The sequence below is a fragment of the Oreochromis niloticus genome, linkage group LG11, assembly GCF_001858045.2.
Source record: "Oreochromis niloticus isolate F11D_XX linkage group LG11, O_niloticus_UMD_NMBU, whole genome shotgun sequence".
In the NCBI taxonomy this organism is placed as follows: Eukaryota; Metazoa; Chordata; class Actinopteri; order Cichliformes; family Cichlidae; genus Oreochromis; species Oreochromis niloticus.
The window spans coordinates 29069166-29083248 of NC_031976.2; the positions used below are offsets into that span (position 1 = coordinate 29069166).

The 14083-nt window shown below is 38.7% G+C and overlaps 1 long non-coding RNA gene across 1 annotated transcript; it reads right to left on the reverse strand.

Moving 5' to 3' along the window:
* Positions 1–4473: 4473 nt before the first annotated feature.
* Positions 4474–7198, reverse strand: LOC102079905 (uncharacterized). The gene is made up of 4 exons (XR_001223022.1): positions 7127–7198; positions 6908–7013; positions 6738–6817; positions 4474–4533 (listed from the first exon to the last, which is right to left on the reverse strand). It is a non-coding gene; the product is annotated as an uncharacterized LOC102079905 (long non-coding RNA).
* Between the last annotated feature and the right edge of the window lie 6885 nt (positions 7199–14083).

Below are 14083 nucleotides of genomic sequence, written 5' to 3' on the forward strand. Positions count from 1 at the left end.
CTTTTTAGTTCAGCATTAAAGCTGGTTTTGATTTCACATTTTGCCTCTGAGTGTCTGCACTTTGGGTCCTCCTTACCACCACTCCTTCCTGCACACAGCCTTCACATGACATTTTCACCCACCTTAATAAGCCTTGCATTAGTAGGGAGTGTGTTTCCACACCAGATCCTGGAAATTCAACTCTCAAGCTCTTCCTGTCTAGGTCTTGAACAGTGTCATCTGGTTGGTCAATTCCTAATTACAGAGTAAGCGTTTCCTCCTGAAACTTCTGTTACGGGCCCCAGGAATGGTGCCACAATAACAAAGAAGAAATCCCTGCAAATACAGTTAAAGGTCAGGAGCAATGTAGACACAGTGCACTCGGTTTGCCTCTCAGATCTGAATAGTGGGCGGAAGTCCATCCCCCTAAAGCAACTGGGGTGCACCTGCATTGAAATAATAGTTCCACCTGAGGTGTTGCTCCATTTTTCTGTCCTTATGTACAGTCCATGTGACAAAATAATATACTGCATAAATTGGTCATGTTTCCGAAGTCATTTTGAATATTCATAGTCACAGAAAATAACAAATAAACAAATTAAACAAATTAAATTAAATGATTAACACAAAAGTGGCAACGCATTTTGGGTGTGCCACACTTCCATAATACACAGGTCCAGCAAACTAACAGGTTCCTATCCAGTTCTATGAAAAACAAATCCACATAAATCCTAATTTAATGAATCCTCCTTCTGGCAAAATGTAATTATTTTGAAAGCAAAACCATTCGGGCCATGTTAAATCTATTTTCCTTTAAAATATCATTTCCTCTCACTGGAGTCTCCTGCTGCAACCAGCTGCAACGGTGTCGTACCACCTCTCTCCTTCCTGCTTTCTCTTCCTAATTCCTCCTTTCGCTCTCTTTTATAGAGAAGGGCCACAATCGAGACCAGTCAACTATTCCCAGTACTCAACACCAAATAGCTGGCAGCTGGACTAGACTGAAATCTCCACTCCCACATTCGTGTGGCTTATATCTTACACAAACACAAACACAAAAACAAACACAAACAAATCATCCAATAATTGAACAGGAAAATATTCCTAACCCAGTGTTTCATGGGAAATTCCTTCAATTATCCCACCATGCCACATTTTACAACAATGTCAAAGAGGAACAGTAGAAAAACTGTGCTGTAACTGACTGACCCCAGAGAGCTAGTGAATTGATCCGATCGATAAAAAGGTAGAAAAATTGTAGGCTTGTTAGCTACAACCTGCTAAACTTACAAAGATAAAACAAAAGAACAAACAAGAGTATGGACAGAGCTCTATTTGCAACTGTAGACAGAGTTTAATAAAATTATTCACCTATGTATAAATTGAAATAAAAAGTGTGATATATTACATTTAAAACAATCTCATTCTTTACAATGCAATGTAAAAAATAATTAACAAATATTAAGCTTTAATTTAATAGACAATTTAAATTAAAATTTCTAATACCAGAGTATCTGCTTTAATAAAGACAATGAAACTAAATTAATTACATCACCACACTATTGACAACAGGCTGCCATTACAATCACACAGCTATCTGAAACCTGACTTTTCAGTTTATATGTTGTGCAATAACATCATAATCTGATGATGCATCCACTTTTTGCAGTGACATGTAGGTTCTCCTGATGTAGGTTCATCTTTTTTCGTGCATTCCTTTAATTAGAAGAAACAGAAGCCCATTATGGTCTAAAAGTCTTGACTGTAATTTACTCAGTTTAAAAAATAAATAATTGAATTAAAAGATTGAATGCATTAAAGAGCTTAAGAATATTCACTTCTGCATATTTCATGTCCACATATGCAGAAGTGTTTGCAGCCTCTCTGCAAATGCCAACTATAATAAAAGGCAATAAAAAAAAATTAGCATTGAGCTAAAGTTAAAATAAAAGGACGATGTGTGTTTAAAACAGTGATCATTTTGTTGCAAGCAGAAAAATGTTTTCCTCTTAAGATTATACCTTTAAATACTTGCTTCTAGATCAGTGAAGTTACTCAAACATACTCACATGTGGCATCGCTCAAGACAGCGTCTCTGACAATTTCCTGTTCTCACTTAAGGTGCCAAACTATCACTGTGTATGTGACAGACTTACTATAAGATTTAGTTTCATTTTAGATATTTTGATATTTGAAGTCAAAGGCAGTCTGCTACAAGTTTTCAGTTGAATGGTGTAAAATTGTCACTTAAATCCAATCTAATATTTAAAAACATACTGCCATTACCTGTGAGAAATCTCAAATCTAATGCTGTCTCGATCAGATTTGTAGTGCTGTACAGAGCTAGGGACATACTAACAACTGGCAAACCTTATCTGAAGTGTGGATCAAATACCTGTTTGCTCACAGACTGCGCCAAATCTAAACAGGGCAAATTTATTGTTTATAAATTTATAAACAAAGAGAGGGAGCTACTTCATTTCATTATTAATCAACATTCTACCCAAAGCAATGCAAATTTGCAGCTCAAATACATACATACTAGATTCTGTGAATGTGAGCTAAGCGCTATATACAATACACAATGACTATGAACATAACATATTGACAGATAACCATGAACATGATGTAAAGGGGTCTCCAAACCTAAAGCTTGGAGCCAGAGATGGTATCGGACCTGACGAGGGAACAGGGGTAAGTGAGCCGGAGAACAAACCCACAGAGGGAGAGCAAAGTGAAAGCGTTGAGAGGGGATTGATGTGACTGATCCAAACAGGTGATATTTAACATCTTACTTGTTTGCAGGCGGAGGTACGTGACAGGAGGGAGCTAGACTGTGGATGTCTGGGTGAGTTAGTGAACAAACAGATCCAGGGTGGAGTGGCGGGGAGACAGGCAGGTGAGTGTGCAGAGCGGAGTCCATGAAGGAGCTGTAGCTGAGATGGTAATAGGTAAAAACTAACACTGGTTAGCTGACAATCAGGTGAAGAGTAGTTTTGTGAAGAGTAGTTTCTCCAGAGGAGAAACAAGGTCAGATTCCACCCAGAGAAGGAGACACATAGCACTGTGAAGGACACATTGCCACTCACCCAGACACATGGTTCACACACACTGCACCTGGACCCAGCAGAAGAGACTCCACACAGCTGTTGGGTGATGGGCTCTGCCAGGGCTGCCCTTTGTCACCGATTCTGTTCATAATTTTTATGTATCTGATTTCTAGGCATAGCCAAGTGATGAAAGACTTTCACTTGGGTGGTCTCAGAATCTCATCTCTGCTTTTTGCAGATGATGTGGTTCTGTTGGCTTCATCGGGTGATGGCCTCCAGCTCACTCTGGAATGGTTCACAGCCAAGTGTGAAGGGGTGGGAATGAGAATCAGCACCTTTAAATCGGAGGCCATGGTCATCAGACGGAAAAGGATGGAGTCCCCACTCCAGATCACGGACAAGTTCCTGTGGGATACTGTTTGTCTGTGATTTAAACCGGGGGAGCAAATTGTGGCAGGATCAGTGTTGTGCCAAGGTAGGTATCACCGACAAAATTTGTTCCCCCTGCGTAGCGAGCATTTGCTTAAATAAAATAAAACATATTTAGTGTTGAGCTCTATTGTTTAGCAAGAATGGAAAAAAAAAAGACAAAGCCGGAGTTATTCTGTGTCTTTACGCTGTGCAGCTGCCTCTTCTTCTGTGTGCAGGCAGGAGAGGGACCCAAACGCAAACTCATCAGAACCGGGACTTAACTCAAAATATAGGTTTATTAACAGAACGGGGAAAAAGGCAATACAAACATTAGTATGAAGCTAAACTGGAAAAGCTAAACTCACGGGGAAGGTCACACAGCTAAGAGGGAGACGCGGACATAAATACACAGAAGAATAACGAGGGACGTGGGAGCACACAGGGAACACAGCTGATACTAATAATTACAACAAGACAGGGCAGGAGCAACACAACGTGACATACACTGATGGGAGACTATCAAAGTAAAACAGGAAGTACACAGAGACGCATGACAGGAGGGAGAGAGAGAACACGGGGAGAGCACAGACATAACGGGCTGGGAAAACATGGAATAAAACACAAGGAGGAGAAATAAGGCATGGGAACTCAGATACATGGAGGGGGACAAATATACGTCTTTATTAAAGCAGATACGCTTTAATAAAGACAATGAAACAAATTAATTACATCACCAAAGTATTGACAACAGGCTGCCATTACAATCACACAGCTATCTGAAACCTGACTTTTCAGTTTATATGTTGTGCAATAACATCATAATCTGGTGACACATCCACTTTTTGCAGTTACATGTAGGTTCTCTCCTCCTGATGTAGGTTCATCTTTTTTCTTGAATTCCTTTAATAGGAAGAAACAGAAGCCCATTATGTGACTGCATTCAAAGAGTCAAAAATAGATAAAAATACAAGTGGAGAAACATACCAAAGGAACCATATGTAGGTTATGCAGAAGGTATTCAAAATGAGAGATACACCAGCAACAATCCAGGGAAGAACTGTACTGTAAGAACTGCAGTGTTTCACATGAATTGCTGTAAGAGAGAAGAGAGCACATGCACACACATATTTTATATATGTATACACCAGTGTTGGTCAAGTTACTTGAAAAAAGTAATCAGTTACTAATTACTGATTACTTCCCCCCAAAAGTAATCCCGTTACTTTACTGATTACTTATTTTCAAAAGTAATCAATTACTTAGTTACTTTTTAAAAACACGATTTACAACCTGAATAGGTGATAAAGCGATAGATCTTTCAGCCCAATTCTACTTTTTCTGCATAATCCATCATACAAAATGTAATCAAATGGAAAAGTCTCTTTTTAAAACTTGTTTTATTAGTTTTAATCTTTTAACTTTATGCATCAAGCAAAAATTAAATTATATGCAACATTCTCTGACTGGAAGAAATTTGTTTAACATTTAAACCTATTTTCTGCACATTCCAGCACATAAAATAAAATATTTTTTTGTGTTTACACTCACTCTTTCAAATAGATGCAAGTAAAACACAGCAGAAAATAAATAAAATCAAAGACTAGCGGTCCTGTTGCTCTATTTTCACCTGTAAAGCAGGACTGGGGTAGGCGGAGGAGGTTTACCCTGGTGCAGGTGTGCTGCAGCGGTCAGTGGAAGAATCCGCGAGTTTCTCTGTGAATTTCACATTACGTCGTAGTACACTCGGTGCTTGCTTGGACGTTTAGGGGGTTTTTTCGCTGTAAAAAGAAGTTTTCTTCCCACGCACAACGGACACTAATGTTTTTGTCACTTTTTATGGAATCAAACTCAAAATAAGGTCAGTACTTCCACGCTTTAAACGCTGCATGCTACACTCTGTCCCGCACTCGATATATTATGATCTGCACACAGCTGTTGTCACGAACGTCGCACTCGCTTACGTCACTGTCATGAGACGTTCTCGCAAAAAATCACGGTTTTAGTAACGCAGTAACGCAGCGTTCCTACGTGAAAGTAACGGTAATCTAATTACCGTTTTTGCAATAGTAATCCCTTACATTACTCGTTACTTGAAAAAAGTAATCAGATTACAGTAACGCGTTACAAGTAACGCGTTACTGCCCATCTCTGGTATACACACACACACACACATGGGGGGACTAAAATGCTGTTAGGGCACAGACAGATGACAGATACAAGCCTAGATTTGTATTTTTCTCCCATATAATTTCAAATAGTTTCTTTTTTTTTTATTTTAGCGTTTCCAGGAGCCACAGCTGAGAGGCTAAACAGCCACATGTGTCCAGTGAGCTGCTGGTTGCCAACCTCTGCTCTACATTTATACAGTTGTGTATATACTGCACATATTTCTGTCACATTGACTGATACAAAGTGTGTAGAATGTTGTTGAGAAAAGTTGATTAGGAAATGTTTAATGCAAATATTTCCTTTGTTATGGATATTTTTTCTTTTTTTTTCTTTTTGTTTTTGAAAGTAAAAATGATTTTGCAGTGCCCGATTCAATCACCATTGTCCTGAATGTGAAACTTTTCTGCTACTGCAGTTTAGGGCAGATGCAGTCAAGATTAAAAAATTCTGAAATGCACTTTTTTGTTTTTGATACAATATTTTCCTTTGCTGGAATGTTGTTGTTTTTGTTATTAATTATGTTTTAATTTGGTATATTATTTAATTTATTGCAATTGTATTATCTACTGTACTTGTATTTACATAACATATAAGTAAACCATTAAGTGATAACTCAACCATTTGGTAGAGATCAATATTTAAAAACTATAGGGTCTACTGAAAAAAACAAAGAAGATTGTAGTTATTATTCACTCAAGTCATTAAAAAATTCAACAACAAAAAAAATCCATCTCCAAAGTCTATCTTCAGAATTTCTGGAGCTCTTTTTTTCTGGAGAAAAGGTCATTTTTACAAATACATATTAAAATTATCTAAGGAGAACACCTGATATAATTACTAAAGTAAATGTTGTACCTGTAGCAATTTTTGACCAAATTGCTACAGGTTGACTGAGCTATATAAAATGTTGCAGTTATTCAAGGAAGAGATAAAAATAATACTTTCAGTGACTTGCAGTGCTGCTGGCCAGTCTTAATTCAGTCCTACACATTGAAACCAGAAACCCTGAATTGCAGATTTTCTTTCATTTTTAAAATTAATTGCATCATGACCATTTGTGCAGAAAATCATGTTTCAATAGGAGCCAAAGCCAGGAGCATGTCAAAGAAGCCAAAAGAACATAAATACCAGTTTATCATTTTGACGTGTCTCCATCTCCAAAGTCTCATCAGAATTTCTGGAGCTCTTCTGTTTTTTTTCTGGAAAAACTGTTAATTTTATAGAACATGTTTACAAATATATATTAAAATGTATGTACAGAGAAAACCTAATCATAATTACTAAAGTAAATGTTGTACCTGTAGCAATTTTTGACCAAACAGCACACGATTACTGAAAAAAGTACACCAGTCAAAAAGGCAATGATGACTTTCAGCAGTTCCAGCTTAAAACTAGATGGTTGCTCTGAACTCGAGAGAAATAAAATGAAAAGGAAAAAAGTTAATGTTTATGTTGTTTTGAATTATATGTAGTACATACAACGAAAATCTGAAAGTGTTTAGATGAAAAGCACATACCATGTTTTTAGACAAGTTTTTATAGACCAGCAGGTTCCCTCTTTCTTCTCCATTTCCATTGTTGCTAACGCATTCAACAGTGCTGTTGCCATGGTTTTTTACAGTTAGACTGACAGTGCTGTTGACTGTGTGGTTTGACACAGTAGTAATGAGAGTGTACTGAGTGTGGTTTTCTAGGAGCGGCCATTTGATGGTAGGTAAAGGAAATCCTTCACTGATACACACACAGGTCAGTGTTTCTGGTCTGAAGGTTTGTGTTGGAAGGAACTTTTTTCCACACAATATGAGCTGGAGGGAAACTTTCAACACTGCAGGTCAGATTCAGAACATTTCCCTCCCTCATACTTGTCACCCCAGTGATGATCTATGAGACAAAAAATATAAATTACAGTAGTTTCCTTAACTTTCTGACTTTCTTAACGTCAGTAGATTTAAAAACAAAAACAATGAGAGTGTAAAAGAACTCACAGCCTCTTCTGTAGTTGTTTCACCTGTGAAGTGGATTTTACAGGTAACAGTGGTGTTGTGCTGTTCAGCTGAAGATTTAAAGGTTAAAGTTGAGATGTGTCTCTGTGTGAAAGCAGTCAGATTCTCAGTCTTGAAATCAGTGCTGTTTCCTGTAATGTAAGATTCAGTCCCTCCTGCTCCTCTCCATGTCCAGGTGATTTCAGGAACAGATCCAGAGCAGAGACCAGGAGCAGTGCAGGTCAGTGTGGCCTGCTGTCCCTCTGTCAGTGTGGGAACCATTACTGTGGGCTTCAGCTTAAGACCTAATGGAAATAAATTACATTAATGAAACCAGATTAACTACCTGAGGTTCATCTAGCACAGGGGTGTCCAAACTACGGCCCACGGGCCAACTGCGGCCCGCGGTCCATTTTTAATTGGCCCACAAGAAATTTTATAAATACAATAGAATATGGCCCGCACTTCAACTTTTGCTTGAGTGTATTGCACTTCTTAGCTTTAACACCAGTGGGTGCTACTGTGGATCAAGGCAGTTGCTCAACCAAAAAGGACAATCACAGAAGAAATTTACCCCAAGTTACTAAACATGGCAGAACCAAAGAAGCGAAAGGTAGAAAGTGAATGCAGAAAATTTCAGACACGGTGGGAGAGTGAATATTTCTTCAAAGAATTAAAGGGGAAGTGTGTCTGTTTGATCTGCACTGAAACTGTGGCAGTTATGAAAGAGTATAATGTACGACGTCATTATGAAACCAAACATCAGGCCTATGCATCCTACATTTGTGCTGAGTGAGAGCAGAAAGTAACGCAAAGGGTAGCTCCCCTGCAGGGTCAGCAACAGTATTTTTTTCGTGCTCAAAAAGTCCAGGAAAAGGCTACAATAGCATGCAGATTTGCTCCTTGATCAAGTGACATTTGTCCAGATTTTTGTGCCGTCGGATCAGCGCCGCAGCTGGATGGCCTGATTTACATACCCAGCGCAGCTGATACTCACCAGAATAATTTACTAAAATTATATGCACTCCTGTTATTAAGTCCAGTTCAGTCTGTTAATGTTGATAACCATTTCAAACGAACGTTAATAGGTGTGTTGCTAAGCCTAATAACTTAAATAACAAGCTTGAAATTTACCCGTCCCATTTTCCCCTTTATTGTTTTTTCTCTGTGCTGTAACTCTTCTGCCTAAGAAGAAATTTGAGGCTGCTGTTCTGAGATTGAGCTACCAAAGCTTTTTCTGAATAAATGAAGAAAGATCCATTTATGGAAAGCTGTGATGAAGGCAGTTTTGTCTTTAATTACGTTCAACAATATAACACATTTGACCACTTTTAAATGATTTTTCTAACTTTAATACACTAAAGTTAAGGCTATATACCTAATTTCTAGTAAGTGGCCCAGCCCCTCCTTTATTTTTATGTATGTGGCCCTCAGTGAAAAAAGTTTGGACACCCCTGATCTAGCACATCATTAATCTGGGCTCAAATACTAAATTATTTACCGGTAATGAAAATCGTTAATGGGAAGCACAAGTTTTATCAGGAACTGCTGCAGTTCCTACCAGCTACCATAGAAGTCAACAATTCCCCCAAAAGAATGAACACTCCAATAAGACGGCAGCACCGCTGCTTTTTGCGAGTAAGAGCGATACGCGTTTTCACGTCAAAAAGTCGTCATAAATAAGTGTCCAATAATACCAGAAAAAGTTGCCAGATTTGTCGCTAGTCGCTTTTTTAGAAAAAAAAGTCGCTAAGGAGATCTGAAAACTCGCTAAATATAGCGACAAAGTCGCTAAGTTGGCAACACTGTTCGGGACCTGCAGCGGACGGAGTTTCGGACCCATATGACCCCACAAGTCTCTTGACTACGGTAGCTGTAATGCTCCAACAATCCATCAAGCGGTGCGGCTTCGTAGCTTGCCAAAGTCGTAGTAAAACACTTTTGGACAGATTTTTGAGTGCTGTTTACCACATAAAATCGGTTCGAGGTCAGTAAGCACAACCGGAATTCATACACAGGGTGCACCGGATTATAATTTTGAAAAAAATTAATTTTTTAAAAAAAATTAAAGGATTTTAAGTTTGCCTTATAATGCAGAACATACTGTATACTGTACAGAAGAAAATAATATATCGCGATATATATCGTTACCGCATGCTTCAAATTATACCGCGATATGGATTTTTGGCCATATCGCCCAGCCCTAGTAGGACTGCTTTTTTCCATTTGCGCAATATCTCTAAAATTAGAAATATCCTGTGCATTTATTACTTCTAGGCTGGACTACTGTGATTCATTATTATCAGGAAGTCCTAAAAACTCCCTGAAAAGCCTTCAGTTAATCCAAAATGCTGCAGCAAGAGTACTGACAGGGACCAGAAAGAGAGAACATATTTCTCCTATATTGGCTTCCCTTCATTGGCTTCCTGTTAAATCCAGAATTAAATTCAAAGTCCTGCTCCTCACATACAAGGTCTTAAATAATCAGGTCCCATCTTATCTTAATGATCTTGTAGTACCATATCACCCTATTAGAGCATTTTGCTCTCGCACTGCAGGCCTACTTGTTGTTCCTAGAGTATTTAAAAGTAGAATGGGAGGGAGAGCCTTCAGTTTTCAGGCCCCTCTTCTGTGGAACCAGCTTCCAGTTTGGATTCAGGAGACAGACACTATCTCTACTTTTAAGATTAGGCTTAAAACTTTCCTTTTTGGTAAAGCATATAGTTAGGGCTGGACCAGGTGACCCTGAATCCTCCCTTAGTTATGCTGCAATAGGTGTAGACTGCTGGAGGATTGAAGATGATAACAGCACTTTCAGAAAGACATCTACTGTGATTATGTCTACTCCCCACTGCTGTGTAATCAATTATTGTCAATGTAAATGTTATCAGGAAATAATCAGACAGCAGAGGGTTTTCAGGAAACACTGTTAAATGCTCAGTTTCTATGCCATATGTTAAAACAAGATCTAGAGTGTGATTAAAGTGGTGGGTGGGTTCTTTTACATTTTGAAAGAAGCCAATTGAGTCTAATAACAGATTAAATGCCATGTTGAGGCTGTCATTTTTAGCATCTACATGGATGTTAAAATCACCCACAATAATTATTTTATCTGAGCTGAGCACTAAATCAGATAAAAAGTCTGAGAAATCAGAAACTCTGTGTAAGGCCCAGGTGGATGATAGATGCTAACAAATAAGACTGGTTTTTGAGTTTTACAGCTGGGGTGGACGAGGCTAAGCATCAGGCTTTCAAATGAATTAAAAGTCTGTCTTGGTCTTTGGTTGATTAATACGCTGGTGTGAACAATTGCTGCCACACTGCCCCCTCGGCCTGTGCTTCGAGATTTCTGGTAGTTAGAATGACTCAGGGGTGTTGATTCATTTTATCTAACATAACAGGAGGAGAGAAGCTGCAGAGATGAGTGTAAGACTGCAATTCTGCTTCCTGGTCCCAACTCTGGATAGTCCCACATAGCAAAATTGGTATGGTCCGGATCTGGCCCACACAATGTGCTTACACATGGCCCACATACTGCAAAGACTGATGGCCCTTTGGTGGCCCAGATCAGTTTGCCAGAAGTGGCCTACACATGGGCCAGCACAAGGCCAGTTGAAGACACACTGCTGGACCTGTGCTGGCCCAGAACAGTTTCAGCTCTAGCCCCAGAAGTCAGCCTAATGTGTACCTTAATCAAGCCATGTAATAACAACATGCACCGGACCATAATAGTGCAAAAGTGACATGACGAAACTCTGTTCAGACAGTGAATGGACTGATTCTTATATAACACTTTTCTACTCTCACAGATTACTTAAAGTGCTCTATACAACATGTCATATTCACCCAATCACACACTTTCTCTAAACTGAGTGCTTCCTAACTACATTCATACTCTTGACATGCAGACTGGAGGAGCCAGGGATCGAACCACTAACCTTCTAATAAGTAGGTGACCTGCTCTACCTCCTGAGCTACAGTCAGTTAGAAGTGCCAGCTTGATGCCGGATCCGGGCCAGACCTGTTTTTGTTGAGCCTGGGCCCCATAAACCAAACCACAATCGGGACAGATGTGGCATGCTATCACATAAACAGTGCCATCTACGCCAGGCCTGGCCCATATCTGGATGACATACGACTTACCATGCCAGAAGTCAGCCAGCAGTGCCGGCTTGACACCAGATCCGGGCCAGACCTCTCTGCTATGTGGGGTCATATTTTGAGGGGTTTACTAAATTTGTCCATATTTCTAGAAATGAGAGGTGCTCCATCCAAAGTTGTTCTCCTAACAAGACCAGGTTTCCGCCAGTAAGTTTCCCAATTATCTATGATAAGTATTTCCTTTTCAGTCACCTTTCTCAATCAACATGTGTTAATAAACCTCTCTGCTGAATCACACTTGTTATTAATCTCCGGCTTTCGTCCACAGCATGTGTTTCATCCAGTCTTCCTTCTATCACCCCAACCGGTCGCAGGAGATGGCCTTTAAATATAAAGCACGTTGAGGCGACTGTTGTTGTGATTTGGCACTATATGAATAAAATTTAATTTAATTGAATTCACCCAAAAAAAAAAGATGCTTCGTTCGACTTGAAATAGGTTCATAAAATATGGAACGTGGAGACAAACACAAATGGACACTGTACACACAATCACACTCCCCAAACATACTCTATCCCCCAGGTCCAGGTACCCTCACCCCCAGAGAGAGAAACCTCCTCCTAGTTTAATAGGTGTGGAACAGTTTAATATCTGAGGAAACCTGCTTGTGTTACATGATTCAGACTAACAGAATTAGATGTTTATAAAATGTTCATTTTTATTAATTCATCATGCATAATCAGACAAAATGCAAAAAGCCATCTGCAAGGAAGCAGCAGACTCACAGTGCCACAACAGACCATTTTAAACATTTGACTTGTGGCACAAATGGCTTACTCTGCCTCCTACAGGCGAGTGTAATTAATGGCCAAAGGTTACAACAGAACAGCATAGGTAAAATAAGCAAAGACTAATATATATATTACTTGAATGAAAACTTGAATTAAAGCATAGCAAAGATAACAGACGTGGTTGCATGTTGCGCTACTATATTGGCACAAAATAAGAGTGGAACAATTCAATTCTGTCTAACTTCATTTGCTCACTTTGCTGACTTAATGAATTTTCATGGTCCCTGCTGTAGCATGTAGAGGTTCACAGCATTGTGGAAATAGTTCAAAAGCTCATTATTCATACATCTGATGAGATCAAGGTACTTTTATCCCAGTTAACTCCACAGTAAAATGTTCCTCAAATTTCACTGATTATGTCATTCACAATGGAGTACACTGCTTCGTTCCCCCCTTCCTCATTTTCTGGTTCACGGTATTTCATCTCCAACTCCACCACCATCTCAACCTCTTTGGCCTCTAACAATTCATCTTCCTCTTCAGCATCTTCATGTTGTTCTTTGACTACTTTCTTAATTTCACCATACTCTGTCTTCGTGCTTTCCTGCTTTCTTCCATTTCTTTTCAACAGGGAAAAATTAATTGTAGCATATTGCACTTCTTTTCTCCCGCTGTTTGAGTTTAGCATCTGATTGTCTTGAAGTGCTGGACCTGTTGAGTTCAAAGTAAATAATATGTCTTATTCATGCCCCTCTTGTATATTTATATTCTGCTTCATACACAAAGTTCTTTAGTTTCTTCTCATTTTTGCATCAGCTTGAAGAAAAAAAATTAACCCTGAATTACTTTTATCATTTACAATGCACTTGAAAAGATGGTGCAGAGTGTGACAGAAACAAGATGCTACATGATCTAAGCTTTAACTCTTTGCATACATGAAATTAATGTTGCATGAATTTGCACTGCCATGATTTGACCGACTTAGCTGCTACATTCAACATCAATGACCTGTTCATCAAATTCTGTCTTCTTCTTTTCATATTATTGGGCGTGTTTAGTGAGTATTTGTTATTGTTATTGTTATTGCTTCTCAGAGTCAAGGAAAAGTCTCTCATGAGAGCAGAACTTTTGTGTGAGCAAATATATTAGTTTTTTGATATCGCAGTTAGTTTCCAGCTACTAACTGAATTGGTAAACAATAAAAAAAACATCATTATCATATCTACAACAGTGCAACATCCAAAATATTCTTGAGTATAGCATAAATTGAAATTGACTGAGCTATATAAAATGTTGCAGTTATTCAAGGAAGAGATAAAAATAATACTTTCAGTGACTTGCAGTGCTGCTGGCCAGTCTTAATTCAGTCCTACACATTGAAACCAGAAACCCTGAATTGCAGATTTTCTTTCATTTTTAAAATTAATTGCATCATGACCATTTGTGCAGAAAATCATGTTTCAATAGGAGCCAAAGCCAGGAGCATGTCAAAGAAGCCAAAAGAACATAAATACCAGTTTATCATTTTGACGTGTCTCCATCTCCAAAGTCTCATCAGAATTTCTGGAGCTCTTCTGTTTTTTTTCTGGAAAAACTGTTA